Consider the following 24884-nt stretch of genomic DNA (forward strand, 5'->3'; position numbering starts at 1 on the left):
AAGACGAGAGGAGAGGAGAGGAGAGGGAGGAGGGGAGAAGAGGGGAGGGGAGGGGAGGAGAGGAGAGGAGAAGAGAGGAGAGAAGAGGAGAAAAGACGAGAGGAGAGGAGAGGAGAGGAGAGGAGAGGAAAAGAGAGAAAGAGAGAGAGAGACAGAGAGAGAGAGACAGAGAGAGAGAGACAGAGAGAGAATGTTAAGCAAGCTACACACTCAGTATGGAGCCTGACCCATGACCCTGGGATCATGACCTGAGTCAAAATCTACAGTTGGATGCTCAACCAACTCAGCCACCAGGCACTTCCCCCTCTCTTTTCACATACAACAGTTTCTCAACCTTGTGATTTAACCCAGGGATCAAGGATTATAATTGTTCTGGATTTCAGATATAATGGGCACTGAAAGGAAGAATAGTACTTCTATGAATATCCAGCTATAGTGCTCTCTCTGCCTTCAAAACTGACTCAAGAGCAAGAGTCATGGGTACATTTTGGTTGGGGGCAGGATAGGAGACAGGAGAGAAACAATCCTTCTTACTCCCATCTCTGTCTCATCCCTGTGTTCACATACTTGTTTCTGCTGAGAACTTGCTGCTTGTGACAGTTGCTCACACTTGGACCTTGAAGACTAAGGCTTAAGGATTCTATTGGGCATTCCAGATAGATCCTATTAACCTTTATGTCCTATATGAAATTCCATTTCAGCAAAAATATCTCCTACTGACGACCAAGATATTGTATTATACTGGGAAAAGCTCCACTGGATTAGGAGTCAAAATCTAGGTATTAGTCTCAAACTTGTTATTGCTAATCCAATCCTTGAGCTACTTTTTAAGCTTAGACTAGCAACAGACATTTTGAGTGCTGGGCATGCCATTTATGGGTACTAGAATAAGACAGCCAAAAATTTCCCATTTTCTTGTTTTTTAAAATATTAATGAAAAGGGCTAGAATTAAATTATTTTTTTGAAATGAATTTGTCTGCTCATGTGGGTCTAATTACCTCATCAATTCCTCTCCTCAGCTCGAATTGCCATGGTGCTTTTAGTCATCTATGACAGGGCAGGCTGGTCCTACTCCTGGGCCCAGAAAAGTCAACCACAGGGCCAGGCAGAACCACCCATTTTCATTTTTGTTTTTTTTTTTTATGTTTTATTTATTTCTGAGTAAGAGAGAGAGACAGCATGAGCAGGGGAGGGTTAGAGAGAGAGAGGAAGACACAGAATCAGAAGTAGGCTCCAGGCTCTGAGCTAGCTGTCAGCATAGAGCCCGATGTGGGGCTTGAACCCATGAACTGTGGGATTATGACTTGAGCCGAAGTTGGACGCTCAACTGACTGAGCCACCCAGACACCCTCTTTTTTTCTTTTTTCTTTTTCTTTTTTTCATTTGTGTCTTGTATTACAATTTAAAGTACTACAAAATGAAGAAAGCTACACTCATATTCTGTTGTAATTAAGAAGAAAAATCTAATGGAAATATTTTGACAATTAGTGTTTGATGTTACTACGTTAATATCACATCTCTTTAATCTTGGCTGGTAGTACCCAGGAAAAAAAAAATTAGGAAATAGTTTGGTGTTACTTACTAGGTAAAGAACTCAACTTGAGATCACAAACATAATGCCATATTAGATCACTGAATTTTGACTCATCTATCTCCCCATTAAGTCCTCAGATGGCAGTCCCATCCCAGCATATAGCAACCACAATCTGAGGATTGATGATAATGAACCATCATAGAAGATTTCAAAAACACCAGAAAATATTCTCCTGTGATAGAAAAGGGCAAGAAATTAAAAAAAGAAATGTTTTCCTAAAATAAAAATCAATAAAGACAAGTGGTAGGTAGAAATTAAGACTACATTTTTTCTAAGTTTGGGTGATATGAATGTAACAATCAGTGAGACTCCTATTTCTTCCTTTTAAAAAAGTACAGAATACTTTATGAATTTACATTTCATCCTTGCCCAGGAGCCATGCTAATCTTTGTATTATTCTAATTTTAGCACATTTGTTGCCAAAGTGGACATGGTGGGTCCATTTCAACACAGTGCCTGGCATAGAATGAGCTATCAGTAAAATATACTTTTAATGGATAAAAATGGTTGATATACTTACTTTTCTTAAGTATATCCTCATCAACCTTCTAATATGTGAATTAGCAAATTTTCCTTTCTGTTGATTTTATTTTTATTTTTGGTTACAAGATTTTATAGGTAAACTGATCCTTAAAAGAAAATAAAATCTGTCACAAGAAAAATAATAGAAAGAGATTCGAGGCCATTTCCAAGCTCCGAAGGAAGGAGCTGTTAGGTTAAAGGAGGGTGATGGGTTCAAAGACAAACATCTTCCTTCTTTTTCCCTTTACTTACTTTCTTCTTCTCTCCTGTGTGACTAGTTCTCAAATTGAAGAAATTTCTATGTGTGAAAAAGCTAATCATTTATGGATTAACCTATCTGTAAAACTGTGGGTTTAGCAGATCTCTGTTTTGCTAAATCAGGCCATACGTCAGCCATTAAATGTTGGCTACAAACTTACAGCCAAGTGAGAAATGAAGGCTGGTAGAAACATTTTAAGTGAAGGTAAGTCAAGGGCTTTTGCTCTAGTAGACAGTGTGTGTGTGTGTGTGTGTGTGTGTGTGTGTGTGTGTGTGTGTGTGGCAGGGGGCGGGGTGAACAGATCTGAAGCAACTTTTGTCTGGGATTGTGGAAATGGGGAAGGTATTCATGCTTAGGGGGAATTTTCACTTGGCATCTGGCCATTGTTATTTTGGGCCCAATCATGTTAGACTTTTCAATCAGAGTGAGTAACTTCCCTGTAGAGTTGAATATCTGTAAAACAATCACAACTACTTGTCTGGTAGATATAAACTAGAGGAAAACAGGCCAATCTACTTTAAGAATCTAACAAAGATGTCTGTCACCTTTCTTCCTTCACAGTTTGAGTTAGCAGGTTTCTACCTGTCTACATGTAATAATGCAGAGGAAAATAGCTCAAGTTCTTTAAAAGTGAATGAGATAGCTTGAATGCAATGCTAACTTTATTTGAATATTTATTCTCAACTAAATAGCTCCCTTTGGTGATCTTTCTTCCAAGTAAAATACTTGACAGCAAAGAAAGTCTTCCAGTTCCAACACGTTTATCTGTTGTGTATCTATCACTTTTGTGTTAGAGCCTGTGGCTTGCCCTGATGCAATGAACAAACAAAGGGGTTCAGAGAATAAGAGGTATTCTTAGGAAAAGACAAGTATGAAAACTGCTATTTATTTTAAAAGGGCAGGTGGAGGTTATGTATCTTTTGTGTTTGGGAGAGGCACATCAATCAAATATGCAGAAGAAACATTATTCTTCAGGATCATTATTCACAAGGCAAATGAAAATACCATCATTTGAAAGTTTAGCATTTTGGTAATTAAAAGTTAAGTAAATGAGTTTCCTTAAGAAGGAAAGACATAAAGAAAAAAAGAAAGAGGGAGAGGAAGGAAGGAAAGAAGGAAGGGAGGGAAGGAAGGAAGGAAGGAAGGAAGGAAGGAAGGAAGGAAGGAAGGAAGGAAGAGAGAAAGAAAGAAACCTAATAATGATATCCATATCTGTTTGTTTCATTTACATGTATAATGTGAAGAATTACCATCTGTTTAACTCTAGTGGGACCCAGGTACATTAGAGATCTTTACATGCCGATTTACTCTGCTCTATTTCCTCTTGATGTATTTATCAGGATACAATGGCTTGTTAATTAATCTCCCCTTTTTCCTCTATGCCTTAGAGTGAGATTCTCAAAGGCACGTACTATCTGCATTTGAATAATCTGCACAATTTATTTTGAAGCAGATTCCTGGAGCTTAGTCCAGATGTCCTGAATCAGATTTTCTGGGTTCAAGGCCCAGTATTTTATTTTATTTTTTTATTTTTTTAGTTTTGAGAGAGAGATAGAGACAGTGTGATCAGGGGAGGGTCAGAGAGAGAGGGAGATACAGAATATGAAGACAGGCTCCAGGCTCCAAGCTAGCTGTCAGCACAGAACCCGATGAAGGGCTCGAACCCATGAACTGTGAGATCATGACCTGAGCCAAAGTCGGATACTTAACTGACTGAGCCACCCAGGCGCTCCAGTATTTTGTATTTTTAATAAACTCACGAGATACACATTAGAATTTCCAAACTTTTTTAAGGTGTGGAAATCCTACCTTCTAGGGATTGGCAGCTTTAACTTGGAAGTGGGACATGGGAAGAGAACTCAGAGCTTTCTAGCCAAATGAATACAGTCATGCTTCAGGTAAAAGTTTTGCAAACTTACATACTAAAAATGCATATTTCCAAGAGTATTTCAAGGGAAATGATCATACTAGGAATTATCAGCAGGATACTTTGAACTGGGATACATATACATTCAGATATGTGCTTAATATAGAAATACATACTTTTCCTTATGGGAAGTTTAAGAGTCACATAATATTACATTATTGCATGAGTGGCCACAAAGACCTGCATTCCTGTCAATGGGCATCACAGGAGACTTTTCTGTGCTGCCGTGCCACAGAAACACAGGACAGCAATGCCGCAGCCGTACAACTGTTAAACACACAGTTACTCATATGTGACAACTAACAGAACTTGATGATAACACTTCAGTAGCTTGATATGACACTCTCTAATCTTCAGTTAATGACTCAATATGTAATCGTGTGTCTTTCAAAAATGTTTACCAAGGCAGGAAATGCAAAATGGATGGTACAAAGAGACAAATATCAGCACACAGAGAGATTACAACCTGCTGCTCTATGCTCGCAGCAAGAGCTATCATTCCCTCCCCAGTTCCATGTTATAATCACTCACAGATCTATCTTTATAAACTCTCACAACTCGCATCGATAACTAAGCCTCACTCAGAAACTTCTGATTTAATTAAGCTGTAGTAGAAGAACAATGAGAACCAGAAAGGAGTATCTTCAGCCCTGGAAGGCTAAAGAGAATGAGAAGGGAGCCATCATCAGAATAGAGACTTTTAACATTTTCCTGAAAGTACAAGAATGTCTGCTGTTTGTTGATGTGCAAGAGGGGGAGCTAAAGCCTGAAATGTGAGGGGAAAGTCATAGGGATGAAACCCATTAGCTCTGCACACCCCTGGAGAGGTGTGGCTCTTAGAATCACAGGGACATTGGAGAGTACGAGTGAAACAGGGGGCACAGAATGAAGGAATAATTGAAGTACAAACTACAGACTGCCTGGGCATTGCCTTCCCTTCCCCTAAACACAGCACTCCTGGCTATATACTCTTTGAACAAACTAACAAATAGAAAAAGGAGGAGGATCTTTTTTCACGGTATTGAATGAACTATCTAAGAAAAACCTGAACAGCCTAAAGGGCACTGGAGCAAATGCCTCAGTTCTGTTAGGTAAGAGTCCCCCGGTGTGAGAGCTGGCTCCCTGACCACTCACCCTACAGTGCAGCTGGCTGATTGACAAGCCCTGTCTGCCCTCAGAAGACTTACAGACTGACTTGTCAGAGGCTTGTGCTTAAATATACATGAAAAAAAATTAAAAACACAAACAAGGGACATCAAACATGAGAAAATACTGCAACAACAGCATGCAAATCAAAATGAAAATTAACAGGAAAAAAAAAAAAAGGGATCCCAAAGGAAAGAGAGCTAATTCAGAAAAAAAAAATCTTTCTTAAAATTTTTATTTTATTTTTTTATTTGAGAGAGAGAGAGAGAGAGAGAATGAGAATCTCAAGCAGGCTCCATGTCCAATGCAAAGCCCAACTTGGGGCTCAATCCTATAATCCTGGGATCATGACCTGAGCCAAGTTCAAGAATTGGACATTGAAATGAATGAGCCACCCAGGTGCCCCTAGGAAAAAACAAATCTTTCTATTTAATGTTAGAAATACCAGAGAAGATCCTACATCCATAAAACAAACAAACAAAAAGACAGAATGAGAAAAGAAAAATTAGAGAACCCAAAGAGCTCTAAATACTTGCAAAAATGTTTTCTGAAATTAAAAAAAAAGGAAAAAATTGTAAGAGTTGAAACTGTTGAATAAATCTAGAATAAAAATCAAAAGTTAAAAATATTTTAAAAATGAGAGAAAAGACATAAGACATATATTGACATAGACAATAATTCAGAAGTTCACATCCTATTCATAGGAATTTTAGAAACAGACCAGAGAAGATAGAGAAGAGGAAATGAAAAAGAGAGAGAGAGTTCATTCCTAGAATGGAAGACAAAAGTCCCCAGACTAAAAAAGACCAGTTCCTAAAATATTAGAGCCCACTCTTAATTGTCATCCTTTCATACCATTTCAGAATACCATGGATAAAGATTATCCTAGGAGGTTCCAAGGAAAAGAAATAGGACATCAACAAAATGACAAGTGTAGTTTGGCATTGGCCATCCAGTGAACAGTTTTGAATGCTAGGAGGTAACAGATCAACATCTTCAAGGCTTTGAGTGGAAATTATTTATAACTTAGACTTCTAAAATCAGTTAAGCCAACTGTCCAAAGAAGGATACACTTTTAGGATGACCAAAAATGTGTAAATAACAAATATATGAAAATAACAAATCCATTTGTTTGTTATTTTCTGCCCTCATTTTTTAGGATATTAATTGAGGATACATTATATCACAGTAAGACAGTAAATGAAGGAGGAAAATGTGAAATCTGCAAACAGATGATTTAGTCGAAGAGAGGATTGATTGTGCAGTGATCCACCCGGGGAGGATAACAAAAGGTTGGGAAAAGGTGTCAAAGAAAAAAGGAGATTTAATATTACACTTGAGATATTAAAAGATTTTAGGAGACAGAAAAGGCAGGGAATGTAAGAAAAAAAGAAAAGCAATTAGAAAACAAATAAACCAGAGAAAAATCTAAGTGTAATTAATTATAATATTCACTACTTGACACTGCAATGGATGCTATTTATATTGTCAACAGGATATAAATAATGGTTATATATATATGTGTGTGTATATGTATATGGAATATACAATAATGGTTAATGACTTTCAACTTTAAGAGACAACCTAAAGAGACAGCATCATCCAATATTTTAGAAAACAGAATCTAAAATTCTTACTGGCTATATAAATTCAGAAATTTACTTAATTTCTATGCTACTCAATTTCCTTTCTGTAAGATAGAAATCATAGTTGGGGAACCTGAGTGGCTCAGTTGATTGAGTGTTTGACTTCGACTCAGGTCATGAGTTAAGAGTTTGTGGGTTTGAGTCCCACGTTGAGCTTTGAGCTGATAGCAAGGAGCCTGCTATGAATTCTCTGTCCCCTTCTTACTCTTCCCTTCCCTTGCTCTCTCGCTCTCTCTCTCTTTCTCTCTCTCAAAAATAAGTAAACACTCTCTCTGTCAAAAATAAGTAAACATTAAATTAAATAGGACAGAAATAATAGTTATCAATTTTATAGTCTTGTTGCAATGCTTAAGTTACTTTACACAAAGTAACTTAGTGCTTAGTGCTTTTGACACATAGCAAGTCCTCAAAAGGAGTTAGTTAAAACAACAAACAACATATAAAAACTGGAAGTATTTACTGACACAGAAAAAAAATGAAATGCTATGAAATTTGATAATATAAATGTATAAGTACAGACAGTTGAACACGAGGAAGAAAAGTGAAGTGGAATCAAGAGATGCTGTTTATAGTTGACAGAAACAAAAATAAATAACAAAGATGGGGCGCCTGGGTGGATCAGTTGGTTAAGCACCCGACTTCAGCTCAGGTCATGATCTCATGGTTCATGGGTTTGAGCCCTGCATCGGGCTCTGTGCTGACAGCCAGCTCAGAGCCTGGAGCCTGTTTCAGATTCTGTATCTCCCTCTCTCTCTGACCCTCCCCTGTTCACGATGTCTCTCTCTCTCTCTCAGAAACAAATAAAAAACATTAATTTTTTAAATAAATAAATAACAAAGACAATTAAGGCAAAAAACAAACCTTAGCAAGATAATTGTGTAAGTGGGTTAAGCCATAATCCATCATAACAAGAAACAAATATTAGATTATGATTATAATCAACTAATTATAAAGCTAGTATGTAAGCTTATAACAGAGAGGAAGAAACAAGAATCAAAAGAAATAAAAGTGTTTTATTTAAGAATCAAGGAAGTTGAATAGCTTTACCTTTAATTCTCTTTTAATTTTATTTATCAGTTTCACCTCAATAAACTTTTTTTTAAAAAGGGTGGTAAAGAGGGATTCAGAGTTGATGGTGGGAACTGAAGATTGAAAAAAATAGAAATAAAATTAGTGCTATGATATCCAGAATTCTTGCTAGGAATTTCAGGAAGCTCCAAGAATTTGGAAAATATGAACATCATAGGAAAAGAATGACAATTTCTAGACAAAGTTCGATAATTAAAAAATAATCTAGTAATTGGCCATAAGAGATAAGAATAATGTTTACTTTCATTAATAAAGTCAAACAAAAATCACAGGATGTCTGAACAAGTGAGGCTTAATATCAATCACTCATTTACTTCTCCACCCCTTTAAAGCATCAAGCATAGTTTGGGGAGGTGTTCAACTATTGACTTCAAGCTCTTGGGGGCAGCTGGCTGTCCAATCTGCTCTTCCTCTTTCTGGTGGTCTTTTTTTCCAGGCTGCCCTGTGAAGATTTCTACACTATTAGATTTCCTTTCCTGTCTTCCCAAAGGATGAGCACATTTGCAGTCAGTCCTGGGAACCTGATCTTTGTCCTGCATCTCTCCTCAGAAACCTCTAGAGAGGATTATGTTGATACCTTCTTTTATTAGGGGAACTGTAACACATGAAATAGCAATGCTTGCTTTGGAGAATTGCATCAATGCTTCTTAATCTGAACCTCACAGAGCATGCATTTTTGTTTCTTCTGTTTGATTTCTTTTGTTCTTTGGTCAGGATCTAGGACCTTAATAGTCATCATATTATTCAGTTGTTTGTCTAGACTAGAGGTGTCAATGATGAAAACACTTCTATCTGCCAAAGCTGACCAGAGTTTCTCAGAAACTGGAAGAAAACTCTATCTTGGTGGACTTAGTTGGATGCCTAGGAATCTTTTCTTCATATATGCACATATACACATATTTCAAGAGGTTGGTTAAAGTGTTGCCTTGAAAACCACCTCTTCAAAATGGTACAGGCAGTTTCTTAAGAAATCTCTAGATTTAATGAAAGGTAAGAATATAAAACAATAGGTATTTTTATAAGTAATCTCATCAGTGGCTTTTGGCTCCAACTTCATAACTTTACAGTTATATTAGCTCTCCTCCATCTTCCCTTTCTTTTCCTTCTATCATATGGGGTTTAGCTGATCTTCATGCTTACAGGATACACATGATGTCAATAGAAGACTTTAAAGGAGTATAGTAGCAACCATTTTCTCCTAATGACTGTCTGCTACCAGAATCAAGGCTGGTAGTTCTTATGCTGAGAATGGAGCTCCTATGGGGTCAGGAGCTGAAAACTCACGGTGGAGGAAACAGTCACAGGGGCTGCCACTAGCAACCTGAGAATGGAAGAAGAGCAAGGAAGGTAATGTGGCTGAAATTCAGCAGGGTACAGAATCCCAGGAAGTGAGATCAGAGACGTGAATGAGATGGTGAGGTAAAGGGTGGATTTTGTAGGGCCTGGAAGAATTTGAGGAGCCTTTACTTTGGAAAAAATGGAAGGATATTGGAAAGTTTAAGCAGAAAAATATCAGGTTTTTAAAGTATCACTCTGGCTGCTCTTTTGAGGATAGACCATTTGGAGAAAGAGTGAAATGGGAAGGCCAAAGTAAGGCAACTTCAATAAACCAGGCCAGAGATGATGGTTGCCTGGATCAGAAAGGTGGCAATGAAAGAAGTGAGAATTGATTGGATTGTAAATATATTTTCAAGATGAAACCAGTAAAATATGCTGATCATTTGAATGTTAGGAAATAAGAGAAAGACAGAAGTCATGGGTGACTCTAAGATCGTGCCTTGAGCAACTGAATAGATGGAGTTGCCATTTACTGAGATGGATATATCTTTTGATAGACCAGACTGGTCTGAGATAGATATGTCTTTAGGTAGATCAAATTAGTGGAGGGAGATCAAGTGTTCAGGGTATGAAATATCAAATTTGAGAAATCTGTTACAAATACAAATGGAAAATTGATAGTAGTCAAGAAACACACTTCTAAGTTTTAAAAATTTATGCCAATGAGTGAGTTCATACAAACTAAGTATCCCAAGATAGCCTCATGATAATCTTGGATCTTTCATATAAAAATGCTATGGCAGATATTCTATTTTTATTTTTATTGAATAACAATTAAGAACATTCCTAAAAGATCCCCCAAAGAAAGCATAACAGAGAAATTTGAAGATAAAAATCTTTTACCCTTGGTCCCCAAATTGACACCAATAAGCCTCAAAAGCCAGAGGGCCCTTACTATCAGATCATCCATTGTTATAATAAAGCATGTCATGTCAAATTTAGCAGGCATTTTCACAAAGCATATTTTACACTTGACTTGCCCCTGAGCACATAGATATTTATTTCTCCCTGAAGCCACCTGTAAAGCTAGATAATTCTTAAGAGTTTGATTTTGCTCAGGTGTGCTGACAAGCACAAACAATAAATCCTTGGGAAATATCCAGATTTTAGCTGCCCTTTGTCTGTACAAGTTGAATGTACCAAAAAAATAGTAATAATAAGTAAATAAAAGACAATTTAATTTATTCATTTATCCCTTTACTGAAATTTTTATAGCCAGTTTATGTGATAAAGAGTTGTCCTTATTAATTATCTCTTTAATCTAAGGCAAATCCATTGTGGAGGCTACATAGATGAAGTATTGCCAAATTGCCCTCCGGTGGGAAACGTTCCTCTGTCTATCAAGACAGACTCTCTATGCTAGTATGCGTTAGAAAACGGATGCTGGAAAAAGGAAAACAAGAACAGCGTGCAGAGATAAGTGGTTTGTTCAATTTTTAGTAGTGCATTTTTCTTTAAATCCATCCAAATAAGGTCAAAAAGGGAAGAAAAGAATAGTCTTACTTATAAGGTCAAGGCCAAGGTGACTTTGGCTTCTTTTTATTTATGTTTTTAATGAGTAATCACTTGTTAAATGTATCCATTGACTGTCAAAAATTCCACTCTTTCTATTAATTTATAATCAGAGGAAATTTCTGGGAGATTTTAAAAGTTTTCCTTGATCCAATAATGGAATGAGCCATGGGCTACACAATGCTTACATAACCTTAAAGTCAAAAAAATAAAAATAAAAATGAAGTCAAATGGCAGTTTTATGAGACCTGCAATGTGGCTTTCAGGATGATGCTTTGATTCTGCGACTGAAATTACAGTTTATTTTTGGCACTGACACTGTGGAAGATTTGTTTTACTTTTTGCACATCACATATAAGCAAAGGAGTTTGAATCTGTTCCTTTTTAAACCACTTCAAACTTTTTTGTGGATCCAGGATCAGCCAATCAACAGTCAAGTACATGAAGGAAAATACTGAATTTTACAGTATAACTTATCACATAATACCAAAAAAAAAATTTAATTACCATTAAGTACAGGGGTGCCTAGGTGGCTCAGTCGGTTAAGTGTCAGACTTCAGCTCAGGTCATGATCTCACAGTTTGTGGGTTTGAGCCCTGCATCAGGCTCTGTGCTGACAGCTAGCTCAGAGCCTGGAGCCTGCTTCAGATTCTGTGCCTCCCTCTCTCTCTGACCGCCCCCTGCTCACTGTCTCTCTCTCCTAGAAATAAATAAAAAACATTATTTTAAAAAAAATTATCATTAAGTACATACAAGTAAGCTATTTTTTCCACATGCTTGAAAGGGGAAAAATCCAATCTTGGGAATAGATATGGGGCAGTGACAAATAAATGAATGTTGGCTCACTTGCTCAAATACAGATAAGGAATATCCTTGTTCCCACACAGCTACACCACATTTCTTTAATGGGCATGTACTGGTTCCTTTCTGTGGATGCCAAGAGTACTTGCTCCTCCCTTCCTTTGGGACTTCTTCCTCCTCTCCCCTTTTTCTCCCCAGTCCTACCTGTGGTTCCCATAGAAACCATCAAGTTCTTACAAGCCATCACTATAGATTAGTTCAGGGTGGGCACCTCCCCTAGCTGAGCCATCAAAGCTTTTCTATAAGCAGTTTTAACCACTATGTAAAGAAGAGATTCAGTATCTCTCTGGCACATAGAAACCAAAAAATGGGAAAAGGTATCAGTAGTAAGTCTGCAATGAACAGAATGAAGCCAACTCCCTGAGAAGAGCAAAGATGAATCATGGGTAGGAGAAGAGGGAAAGACAGGGAGGAAAGGAGGGAGGGAGACAGGGGGAGAGAGACAGAGACAGAGAGAGACAGAGAGAGAAAGATAAAGAGAATGAAAGAGACCTTGCAACAGGTCAAGGTTTCCTGTTGACTTAAGGCCCAGATGCATTCATAACTTTTGTTTTTTTCAATCCTTAGTTTTCATGAAGCAATAAACTGCCTTCCCTATATATTTTTTTTAATTTCTGAGAGAGAAAGAGAGAAACAGCATGAGCAGCGGAGGATCCGAGAGAGAGAGAGAGGGAGAGAGCGCGAAAGAGAGAGAGAGAGAGAGCTACAGAATCCGAGGCAGCCTCCAGGCTCTGGGCTAGCTGTCAACACAGACCCTGACATCCCTATTTTAAGTGGATTAGTTGAAGTGGATTTTCTGTTAGTTGCCACCAAAAAAAAACAAAAAAAAACAAAAAAAACCAAAAAACAAAAACAAAACAAAACCCAACAACAACAACAAAAACAAACAAAAATCCCCATCAGACCTTCCCAACCCTCCAAAAATAAATAGATAAACAAATAAGTTAAAAATAACAGTTAAAACTACCATAATTGATGTATAACTGTGCATAATTTAGATTCAGTGATTGTAACTCCATGCAAGACTTCTGAAAGACAAATTGACTTCAGCTCCCAGGAGTCCCTGAGATTTAAGTCTAGAAGTCACAAAATCAGGAGGAGCTAAGACAAATCTAAAACGTTGACAAAAGCTGGTCTTCTCACGCTCAAGGGTGCACAGTAACACACCCATTTAGAGGCACAGAGGTGAGCAACTCAACTCTAGATTCTTCTTTCAAAGTAAGTATATATTTGAGTTATACAGAGAATAAATGAACTAAAATTGATATTCTCTACAGCTTGAACCAATCAGCCTTCTAGGTTGCTCCTTGAATTAGGAAGAGAATAAAATTATTTTCTGGAAGAGGTGAAGGGCAAGCAGATGAACTAGTCCACTGTGGAAAAGCCATAGACATTATGAGCCCAACCCTCTGCCTGACCCAAGCTATGCTCTTTTTATATGACTTGACTTGAAAATTGTGCAGCTCCAAAATGGAAAGAAATTTTCTCCAATTATCATCTGAGGAGAGTTCCTTGGGGGAGTTTACATACTCTTTATCTGCTTTACAGAGGAAAACAAAAACATACTCTCCAAACCCTTCAAAATTCAAGTAAAAGCAAGGATGAAATGGGGAAGCAAATTCTGGCTACAAACCACTAAACCCATAATTTTACACTCTACAAGCATCTAAACAAACGAAATCATGCAGTATAAACACTGTTGATAAAGGACTACCACACAGTGTTTAATAGCCCTACAGGGAAATAAAAGACAGCATAAATATGTTTTGTTTTGTTTTTTTTCACAAAAGACACATTCTCTATAGTTTCAGAAAAATTATTATTTTTAAAGAAACTAAGTGATGTTTCCCTTATTTCCCATTTAAAGTAAGTATCATAAACAAGAACATGAATTTAGGGAGATAAAGATGTTTATGAATCAAGAGTTTGTCCATAATTCCCAGTAAAGAGCTTAGTTTGCGTAACTTTCTAAAGCTTTAAGGTAGAAAGTAATCGTTATCTACAGTGTGTACTTAGTATCATACAGAAAGCGGTGTCCCAACAACTAATTGGGCAGGTAGGTTTCCCTGCAGAGTTCTCTTTTCATTTATTCAAGCCCACAAAGCATATTTTCATTCATCAGACAGTATGGTGACAATTCTCGGTTCAGAAAGATGGTCAGTCAAAAGTAGTTACTTTCCTGTGAAAGACTAGTATTCGCTGGCATTTCTAACAGCAGTACTTGCAACATCAGCTCTGGAGACTCAGAGGAGGGAAATTCTGGCAGTGTGCCCTTCATAAATTCATGGCTTCTGGATGGCATTACCCACCCTAGCAACTTCACTGTATTTGTAATATGCTTTAGCTCTTTCTTTGCCCGTGCTGCCTGCCACTCTTTCCCCTACCCTCAAGTTCTTCTTTCTACCTTTAGTCTTCCATGTCTTGTATGGTTGCTTTTCTCCCTTCTTTGTGTCTTTTAGCGTCTTTTCCCATTTCCAGCCGCTCATTCCCTCTGTAAATGTATCTCATTTTTTCAGTTTTTTTTTTTTTTTTGAGAGAGATCTTTTGTTTCTTCTAATTCGTATGAACCTTAGTGACAAGGGCTTTTACACTAGCCCACCTCATGGGTTATCCACCAAGTACAGATCATTTCTTCCTGATTCAGAAACACTCTTGGTCTAATTAGTGGTGCCTTGGGTGGCAGGGTCATGTTATTAATTTTCTTTCTTCCTCTTTCTTTCTTTCCTTCCTTCCTTCCTCTTTTTTTTCTTTCCTTTCCTTTTTTAATTTGAGAAAGAGAAAGTACACATGAGTGAGGGAGAGCGGCAAAGGGAGAGAACAAAAATTTTAAGTAGGCTCCATACTCAGCCCGACACAGGGCTCGATCGCATGACATTAGGATCATGACCTGAGCTGAAACCAGGAATGGGATACTCAACCAAGTGAGCCCTCTATGAGCCCCAATGTGGTCAATTTTCTTAAGGGATCTGTAGCATACAGGTCACTTAGAGCCATATAAACTCATACTGCATTGTCAATCCCTCCACCACAACTACTATGGGAATTATATAGTAAACACACACACACACACACACACACACACACACACAGAGAAATTTCAGAGCATCTGAAGTCTCAGAAAGGAAGTACAAGAAGAAAGTGTAAAAAGTTAAAATAGCTAGGGAAGGGCAACATTTATAGGTTTAGTCATTCCAGCCTTAAAAAAAGAAGACAAATTCCTGATTCCCCATCTTCCATGCCTTCCAACTACTGCCCTATTTCCTTTCTACAGCCTTGTAAGAATCACCTGCACTCATCTGTCTATTATCCTACTTTTCATTTATTCTTCAACGTATCCAGTTTGCCTTCCACACCCACACCCATTCAATCACAGCTATTCCTGCTAAGGTCACCAGCAACTTCCATATTGCTACATACAATGAATGCTTTGAATTGTCCTATTACATGATCACTTTAAGAAAAAAAAAATCCCAAATTTGGAAGCAGATAAGAGATTATGAGGCCTTATCTTATTCCTATATACAGGGACCAAGAAGTTTCTGGGAAAGAATGCATCACCAAGAAAATGAAAATAATGTAGAGAAACAAATGAACTGATATTGGAAGGGAGAGAAGAATCTGAACACAATTTGTCACCTAGGTTATGCCCTGGCCTATTTCCTAAGGACTCATGATTGAGTTTGGGGAGGATAAAATTTTAATGAAAGAATGAGTAAAAGTAAAACAAGCTGATTTCCCTTAGGTCTCTCTGGGGTGTGAAGAGTGCAAAGAATTAGGCTCGTGGGCACCGGACATGGTAAATCTGATGGCAGGGACAGCATCATTGGTGATGAAAGTAGCAACACTAGGAAAAGCAGAGTTTGCTGAAGCTGTAGCTGGATGCCTTGCCCTGGATATTCATCAGAGTTACACTTCATGTAGATCTAGTGATGTCTTTCTCTGCAGGCAGGGGAACTTTCAGTGCAGTAGGCAGTGTCAGCAGCAGAAGCAGCTACAGTGGTGTTTCTGGCGGGAGGCACAGCTGCTACTCTTGGCATCGGCTTCAGCCAGGGTCTTCATCACAGCATTCAAGACAAAAGAGGGATGGAATTCAGGAATGCCATGGCAGTCAAGAAGCTTAGTTCTCAGAGCACATGGGAGAATCCCTCTGGGAACTCCAAACTCTATTGGTGACAAATTTGAGGAAGGAAGCAGTTCCTTCTAAGCACAAAAGGATGAGCCTTTAAAATTGTATTCAACTACTGATGTTGATATCCTCTCCCCTGGTTAGAAGGACTTGGGAAGCAAAGGCCATGTGCATACCATACTCATCAGCACCTAACACCTTCTTGGCTAGAGTCAGTCACTCACGTGTGTGAGTGGTAAAGGCCAAGAAATCTTAGCTGCCAACGTGTGCTACTTTGGGCTCCATTATGTGACACTCTGATATTTCAATGACCCATATCAAGTCCAGTATTTGTGACAGTACAAGGGTTGACCTCTTTAGTGAGCATGAATAAAAATCTAAAACTTTCCCATACTAAACAAGCCATTCCACTCCGAAGGCCTGCCATATGCGTGACGCCCTTCTGAGAAAAGCAGCTGCAAGGGGATTCCCTGGGCATAGAGACACATGCTTTCTGCCAGGTGACCCTGCCCTGGTCACAGTTAACTGGGCCAGGGCCTGATGCCTGATACAAAGAATACTACAAAAGCTTTTCAGGAAGGATACTGACAGGCTGAACTAATCAGATTTTCTTGGGGAGTTTGAATGCCAGATATCCAGAGAGCTTTGGCAGAGGAAAGTGGCATGAGATGAGGGAGACAGAGAAAGAAGGCAATGGAGAGATGCCATGTGCCAAAAGAAAAAAGATACCCAGAAGCAGGGAGAGGAGTAGCAGAGAGGGCTAGTCAGAAGTAGTTAACTAGGCTCAGAAAAAGTGAAAGCAAAGCTAACTTGAGTTCTACCAGGATGACATAGGAGAGTCAAAAGCATTGTATTCTGAATGCCATTTTAGATCCTGTTCTAGTCCCTTGAGGCCTGAATGGGCACCTGTTATTTGTAAACAATGAAATAATTTATTAGTTGAATACAAATGAGTACACCAATGGTCAAGTCAAGAGAGAAATCAAAGCATTTGAAAGGTAGATTATTTAATATGCAAATGAATTCTAAGAAAAGGCACACTTTTGTTTGCTTCCTAGCTTTGCTTATGCAGCAAATATTCATAGGTGGGACAGATAATCCACACTTCAAAATGTGTCACATATACCAGCATAAAGCTCTTTTGTTATTTTTACTGTCATTCTTATTTCACTGGGCATCCTTATATTTTATCATAAGTTTCTCTGTTCCTTGTAACCCAAATGAGCTGAAAGATTCCTTATTTCACCAGGTACCCTTTAAAATCAAACCCCAAGCCAGAGTAATTTGAATGTGGCTGTGTTCATCGCAACCTGAAAGAACATAAAAGTAAAGGAGAAAAGGAAGGGGAATGGGTGGTAAGTTTGGATTGTGACCTAGAAACTGTGTGTATAGATATATTTGAATAAATTTTCTGAAATAATGAAGAGTAATCTACAGGAAAAACAAAATTAGTCTTTAATAGCCTACTTCCCCATTTGTAATTTAAAGTTTCTTCCTCTTTCTCACATCGACTCGGCTACTCTTTTCCCCCATGACAGTTTATACCATACGATTCCTATTAGGAGAGCGGCAGTCAGCTTATGATCCAATAACACTTCACCTTCATGAGGTGCTGATGGATCAAGACAGCATGCTCACACCTTTCAGATATTCCCCTGGGTAAAACAAAGCATAAAAATAGAATGAACCCCCAACTGTGTTGGCAAATTCTAATTTACAATGAGGACAAATGTTAGACACTAAAGGTCAAAATACTTTCAGGTGATTTTTGCTGAAGCGAAATGCCTGTAGCATTTAATAGAGTTGCATTTATAGATCATGCCTTTCGACAGTGTCATTTTGCTTTGCAGCCAAACATACTGTTTCTGTAAAGTTTAAGTCAGTTCTTGACTGAATGATTCCATAGTGAAGAATAAGCAAGTAAGATTCAGCAGTAAAACCCTGAGGGGGGAATAAAAGAATAGTTAGTGGGCCTTTGGCTTGGTAGATACACAATTGTATGATAAAGCTACAGAAATGAAAACTGTGTGGTTTTGATGTAGACCTCCCATCAGAGATATTTTTGTATAATTACACTGAAATCATCCTACAAAAGTATAAAATACATCTTAGTTACCCAGGAATGCGTACCAAAGGTATTCTTGACCCTTCTTCTATCTCTATTTTTACACCAATGATGAAAAACTTTTACTTTTTCATACTATACTGTTAGGAGTTTAGGAATTATATATATATATATATATATATATATATATATATATATTCATTTTACAGTCATATCAATTCAATAAAATATTTCAAAAGCCTATTGAGAGTTAGTCTCCAAGAATATATTTCTCCTATCCTTTCTAACCATGATTATCCTTTCTAACCATGATTATAAATGTCATGTAATCCACATATATAATTGAAAGTATTGAGTAAATAACAGCGATTTGTGTGAGGTCTGAATATTCCCTTTTCCCACATCTACTGTCCCGTAGCATCTACTTTACATCCATTCAAAGGCATTTAGAATTATGAGGAAGTCTACAAAGACAGAGGTGTATGTATTTTAGATCTTCAAATATGTGTCATTAGTAAGTCAAATAGCTATTAATTGAATGTAAATGAATAAGACCTTAGTAAAGTCAGGAGACAAATCAAAATACTGAAAAGCAGACTATTTACTATACAAATGAATTCTCAGAAAATGCACAGACCTTTTGCTTACTTTGCTATGTGACAAGGGTAGGACAGAATCTACTTCAAAATAGATAAGATGTACCAGAGTAAAACTTTTTTGTTATTTTCCTTCTTGGGTCATGAGGCAAGGCCATGCAGTGGGTAACAAGAGGAGTGTTTTTTCCCCCTAACTAAATAAAATAGTCCTACTCTCAGCAATCCTGGGAAATGACTATTCTTGGAGCAGAAATGAGTCATGGAGCCTAATGGGTTTCATTAATGAATGCAGGAATGTGAAGGAGGAGGATATAACGATGAGGGTGGTCATCTATCTCTGGCCCATAAAAACAGACAAGGAGCAACTGGGGCACCTCAGTTCCATATTTTATATGGCAACAGTTGCTATAGCAAGGAAGATGATGTATTAGGTGAGCACACTCTGGGTAGCAAGTCAGGGTCAGCAAGTGTGAAATCCTCTGGTCTTAGGGGCTAGGTCTCAATTTTACAGCACCAGTGGATGGTGAGAACAGCAAGGAATGAACACAGACCTTGAGGGAACCCTGTTCTCTTCCTGGGATGGAGTCACACATCAACAGGTGACATCAGAACAAGGCCAGGTGTGTCCCAGGACAGCTCAAGAATTAGGTGAGGACATCTGTTTCATCCTGTACTCACATATGAGTCATACATGCAGTGATTGCTTTTGAGACCGTATAAAAGCATCCTCACTTCACAACAATAGTATCAGTGCAGTCACATCAAAATGGCTGCTACAAAAGCACAACAGTAACAACTCATATCTTGACAGAAAAATGAAACAGAAAATGTGGAGTTTTCTTTTAATTTGTTTTTGCCACATAATTCTTTATTCAAACCAAATCTTGCACATAAGCCAAATTCCTCAGCAAAGACAAAAGCTGGTCTAATAAAAGGAGGACTGAGAACTCTCATAAGAGACAGATAGGTCCTCTTCTCCACTGCACACCCTCCATCTTTAAAATTATTTTTTAATGATTATTTTTGAGAGAGAGAGAGACAGAGAGACAGAGTGAGAGCAGGGGAGGGGCAGAGAGACACACACACAGAATCTGAAGCAGGATCTAAGCTGTCAGCATACAGCCCAACACAGGGCCCAAACTCATAGACCGTGAGATCATGACCTGAGCTGAAGTCAGTCATTCAACTGACTGAGCCACCCAGGCTCCCTGCACACTCTTCATCTTAAATCACATTACGAAGGATCTGAAGAGCCCTCTGAACTCGGAGTCAGTATGAAATAAATCACTGGAAATGAGTCTAGAAAATGTCTATGAATATTTGGGAATTTGCTGTGTAAGTAGCATTTCAAATAAATGGGTGAAAGAAAGGGATAGAGAATAAATTCATTAGGAGAGGGAAGCAGGGGAAAATCTGGACAAAGTTACATCAAGATGTGACTTGTGGTCATTTTTTAATGATGAGATGTTCAGTGACTTATAATGTTTTCCCTTCTATCTTTCTATATTGTTGGAGTAGCTTAGGGCACATATATGGCTTTTGTAAAGAGAATAAATAAAAGAGAAGTTTGAACTAGGCTCTAAACAAGCAAATGAAGAACACAGCAGCATCCTGTAGTGCATTCTTTCTGGTGCACAAGAGGAAAAAGCAGACAGAAGGAAAGTCAAAGTGTAAAGTGAGTCAGATTGAGGCAAATCTGAGAGCTCCTTAGTGACTCAGAGGTGAGAGAGATAAGGTTCCAAGTGCGAATGAAATCAGCAGCTAATATTTATTCCAGATTTGCTCATTCTTTGCTCACAGAGCCTTCAGCATCCAGGGCAGACAAAGGGTGCTAACTGTTGGTGACAGGCTGTTTGTCAGCCGTGGTCTCTGTGGAAACAAGGTGGACCAGGAAAGAGCACATTTTACTATTTAGGCTGCAAAGTCATCACAAATGAGAAGCCCTGTGCTGTGTCTAGATATTACTTTCTGTCAGGACTTTCCTTTTGTAAGCACTTTCTCTCTTGATGACTAATTTTTTTTTTTTAATATTTAACAGGTTGTTGTGTTTCCCGCCCCCCTTCTCTGCAGTCAGGGAATGGAAAGAGAAAGCAACTTTTAATTTGCCTTCCCATGATGAAGGCAACTTACAGCAAAATTACCATGGAATTGTTCTGCTAGACACCGATGTCCAGAATAAACGGAGGCAGTTAGAAGCAGTCAATGTGCTATTTTTTCAGTGTTTAAATTTAACTATACACTGGTGCTTTTATTGTGTTTGCCATTAAATTACCCCAGAACATCATTCTCAGAGACAGAGACAGGTGATGTGTCACACTGGGTTATTTTCCTTAGCCCTCACAGTATTGCATGTGAAGTGTTTAAACAGGAAAGCTATTGAATTACTGTTGTTGCTTGAGAGGCTCACGTACCCTCCCCAGAGCACTGCTCACAGGGAACACATTTGGTCAGGCTCCTATGAGGAAGTTGTTCTTCCCACTGAAAGGGCATTCAAAATCCCCAGGTCTGTCCCCTGAGCATCAATTTTGAGCCAGAGAGAAGAGTTACCTAGCTGGAGAGACAGAAGATTTACAGCACAGTTGAGCAGGCTGTCAGCATTTTGCTGAACATAACGGACTGAATCAGAGCTTTTTGTGAAGGTCTACTGGTAACTTCAGTACTTACAGACTGTTTGGGTTGCAGGCAAAGACTGAAAGCACCCTGAGAACAATCATTAGGATCTGAAGTGCCAACTGGGTGTACAGCTTGGGATACATGAGAGGGGACCCAGAAGTGAAGAAGGGTAGCACCCTTCCCTTGCACATTCTGGTTAAGAATCATCAACATTTCCTTGCTGAGCAGGACTGGAGGCTTACTATTCACTCACTGTCTATCCTTTCGAACATGTTTGCTAAACTGCATGCTGTTCTCACAGCATGGATTCCTGATCTGTAAAAGCTACACAGCATCTCTGTACATACGGTGAGATGGTAATGGCTACTATCTTTAAGTACTGATCTTATGAAGGCATTTTACAAACTTTATTTTTAATTATAATGGTCCTTCAGAATCCCTATTTTCAGGATCAACACTAGGGTGGTGTCGGCAAACTGAAAGGGGCATCAAAAAAGTCAGTACTCAACCAAAGCAAAATTTTAACACAATATTTTAAAAAATCAAAATTAACGGAAAAATACCAGAAGAATAAAACATAATTTTAAATTTAAAAAAAATGGGCTGTGTGTTTTACAACCCTGTATTATTGTGCAACAGAAACAGTCATTTCCAATCAGCACATCCCCCAGCAGCCAGATTATTAAGATTGATAATGGTGTGTGAACAGATTGAGTATTACAGAGCTTTACATATGGCCATTCCTCTCCCCCCCCCCCCCCACTGGAGAGCTTCCATTCATTTTCCCCACTTGATTCAAAATTGGAGAGAGTATTTTGAGGACTGTATTTACCACTCTGCATCCTTCCTTTTGTTTCAAGACCGAGCAGGACTTGTGAGGGTACTGCCTGTTATTTTCCTACATTTAGAAAAGTAAGCTACCTTGCTCAAGGTCATATACACTGGTGAGTGTTAGTCTGCCTAGCTAAGCATGCCACGTCACATATACCATAGTTAGTGGTGTAGGGACAATAATCTTTCCTATTAAACTGAAGATTCTGGCTCTCCAGGGGACTAAACCATGTAAGCAGCAGGGCCTCCAAGTAAGTATGCTGGGCTACAGGTGTGCCTTGGAAGCAAGACAAAAGCTGGGTCACTGGAGCTTCACTCCCCTCTAACACAAGTGTTTTTATTTCAATGCATCATAAAAATGAAATGGTTTTCTTTATATGTATGCTGTGATGTGAAGAAGGTTAAAAGATAATGGTGTGCTAGCAGACTGATGCCCTTTTCTATTTGGGAGTTCTAATTCTCTAACATTGCTTCTAAACTGGTCTCTTGCCCTATCCCAGGAAAGGTTAGAAGGGTAATGCTCTGATTTGGCCTTTTGGAGTTTGTGATTTTCTTAACTATGACATAATGGAAAACTTCTTTGTTCCTCTTTCCATCACCTCTTGCACTATGTGCAAGCTTCTCTTCCATAAAAAAGGATACTTCTTGAGTGATTGGACCTTGTGTCATTTCTTGGTGCATCTTCTTCATTTTCCCCTCTCACCTCCCTCCCTCTGGTGTCTAGTGCATTGCTCCGAATAAATCAAGACTTCACAAATGCTGATCAAAATAAGAATTAGAACAAGAAAATGTTTCATTGTGTCATCCCAAGGGGGTATATAGGGAACACCCAAACACATACAAATCTATTTGTAATTCTTTTTTAAAATTAAAAAAAAATGTTTACCTATTTTTGAGAGAGAAAGAAAGAGACAGCATGAGTGGGGGAGGGAAACACAAAATGCAAAGCAGTCTCCAGACTCTAAATTGTCAGCCCAGAGCCCGATGTGGGGCTCAAACCCATGACCCCTGAGATCACGACCTTAGCTGAAGTCCTACGTTTAACCAACTGAGCCACCCAGGTGCTCCTCTATTGGAATTCTTAAAATAAGGTCTAATGATCCTGTCAACTACACTTTGTTATCATTTTTGCATTAACTACTTCAAAATTAATTTTGTTATAAGTATGTATGACTTAATTAATATGAAAAATAATAGAGAGAGGCAAACCATGAGAGACTCTTGAATGCTGACAAAAACTGAGGACTGATGGATGTGGGGGGGAGGGGGGAGGGAATGGAGGAGGGCACTTGTGGGGATGAGCACTGGGTGTTATGTGGAAACTAATTTGACAATAAACTATTTGTAAAAAAAAAAATTAAAAATAAAAACTGAAAAAGAATACTAAAAAAAAAAAAGAAAAATAATAAAGTAATCATAAATCCAAAGCTAAAAAGTGGCTTAGTTGCTAAAACTATTACTCAAATGACAAATAGCTTCCATTCAGGCACCCAAATAAGATGACACATATACACAATAAGATTCACTATATGAGGTTCCAGTGTAACATAAAATTTATTAGCATTAATTAAAAACATTGCTTGAAGTTAATTTATAAAATTGTAGCATGCTTTCTAACTCAATTTCCAGGAGGCTGTGCATCTGGTAAAGGTAAACTAGCTTGAGGGTTAATTTACTTAAGAAGAGCAGATTGTATTATTAGCTCTGCTCTGCCAGGCTTTTTGGTTTTCTTTTGTTTTTAAAATCAAGACTTTCTTTCCTCGCATACCTCAGTGGGAGATGAGTTGCTTAGTAACCTGCACTGACTGGGGGCTGTTGCTCTCTGAGCTATACCCAGGAGGAAGCTGCATGTGAATGAGATGGCTGTCAGCAACACTACACTCAGAAGATTTCCCTGTGCGGAGGGCTCTAAGCGAACAGACCAGAACTCCGGAGCCTGGTATTCTGGCTCACTTAAAATTGTGCTCTAGCCTATTACATTTTTTTCACATATATAATCATTTTTTTTTTTTTGCAGTCTGGAAATATAAAACCACTCAAGAAATGGATGACAAACTATTGGTAAGAAAGTCCGAACCCACATTCAATATCTCACAATGTGTGTGGTAAGCAACTGAGTGATTAATCTTGTTCTCCTATGTCTGCTTCATAAGTTATGTGTACTTCCCTCTGGATGGAATTCATCTGTTGTTCTGCTCCCAGTGTGTTATGAGCATTTGAAATTCAATGCAAATAGAGTGGAAATGCTTTTTTTTATTGTTCCTCTTTTCCTTGTATTTTTCTGATAATTTTTATCCAGATATTAAGTTTAAAATATCAAACACTGGAGCACCTGGGTGGCTCAGTCTGTTAAGTTTGCAACTCTTGATTTCAGTTGAGGTCATAATTTCACAGTTTGAGTCCCATGATGGGCTGGCTGCACACTGACAGTGCAGAGACTGATTGGTGTTCTCTCCTTCCCTTTCTCTGCCCTTCCCGCGCACTCATGCTAGCTCTCTCTCTCTCTCTCTCTCAAAATAAATAAGTAAACTTAACAAAAAATCAAACATTAAGACCAGAAGAAAAATAAAACATTGAAAACAATAGAATCAAACATGATTGCTGGTTTGTTGTAAATGAGGCAAAGTATTTTACATAAAATTGCTTTATCTAGTGGTCACAACAATACATTGAAGAGTTGTGTATATGTGTCTGTGTGTCTGTGTGTTGGGAGCAAGGTCCTATCATTATCTCAATTTAATAGATTAGTACCTGTGGC

At 38.3% G+C, this 24884-nt stretch overlaps 1 long non-coding RNA gene and 1 other non-coding gene across 2 annotated transcripts in view; one reads left to right on the top strand and one right to left on the bottom strand.

Annotated features, from left to right (window-relative positions):
• Positions 1–1923: 1923 nt before the first annotated feature.
• LOC120237670 lies at positions 1924–2027 on the bottom strand. Its single transcript, XR_005530013.1, has one exon. It is a non-coding gene; the product is annotated as a U6 spliceosomal RNA (small nuclear RNA).
• Positions 2028–23984: 21957 nt separating this feature from the next.
• Positions 23985–24884, top strand: part of LOC120237653 — a 63401-nt gene continuing 62501 nt past the window's right edge. Inside the window, exons 1-2 of the long non-coding RNA XR_005530007.1 lie at positions 23985–24065; positions 24144–24187. This is a non-coding gene — a long non-coding RNA (uncharacterized LOC120237653). The remainder of the gene's footprint in view (positions 24066–24143; positions 24188–24884) is intronic.

Source organism: Hyaena hyaena, unplaced genomic scaffold (genome assembly GCF_003009895.1).
Source record: "Hyaena hyaena isolate Hyena2069 unplaced genomic scaffold, ASM300989v1 scaffold_188, whole genome shotgun sequence".
In the NCBI taxonomy this organism is placed as follows: domain Eukaryota; kingdom Metazoa; phylum Chordata; class Mammalia; order Carnivora; family Hyaenidae; genus Hyaena; species Hyaena hyaena.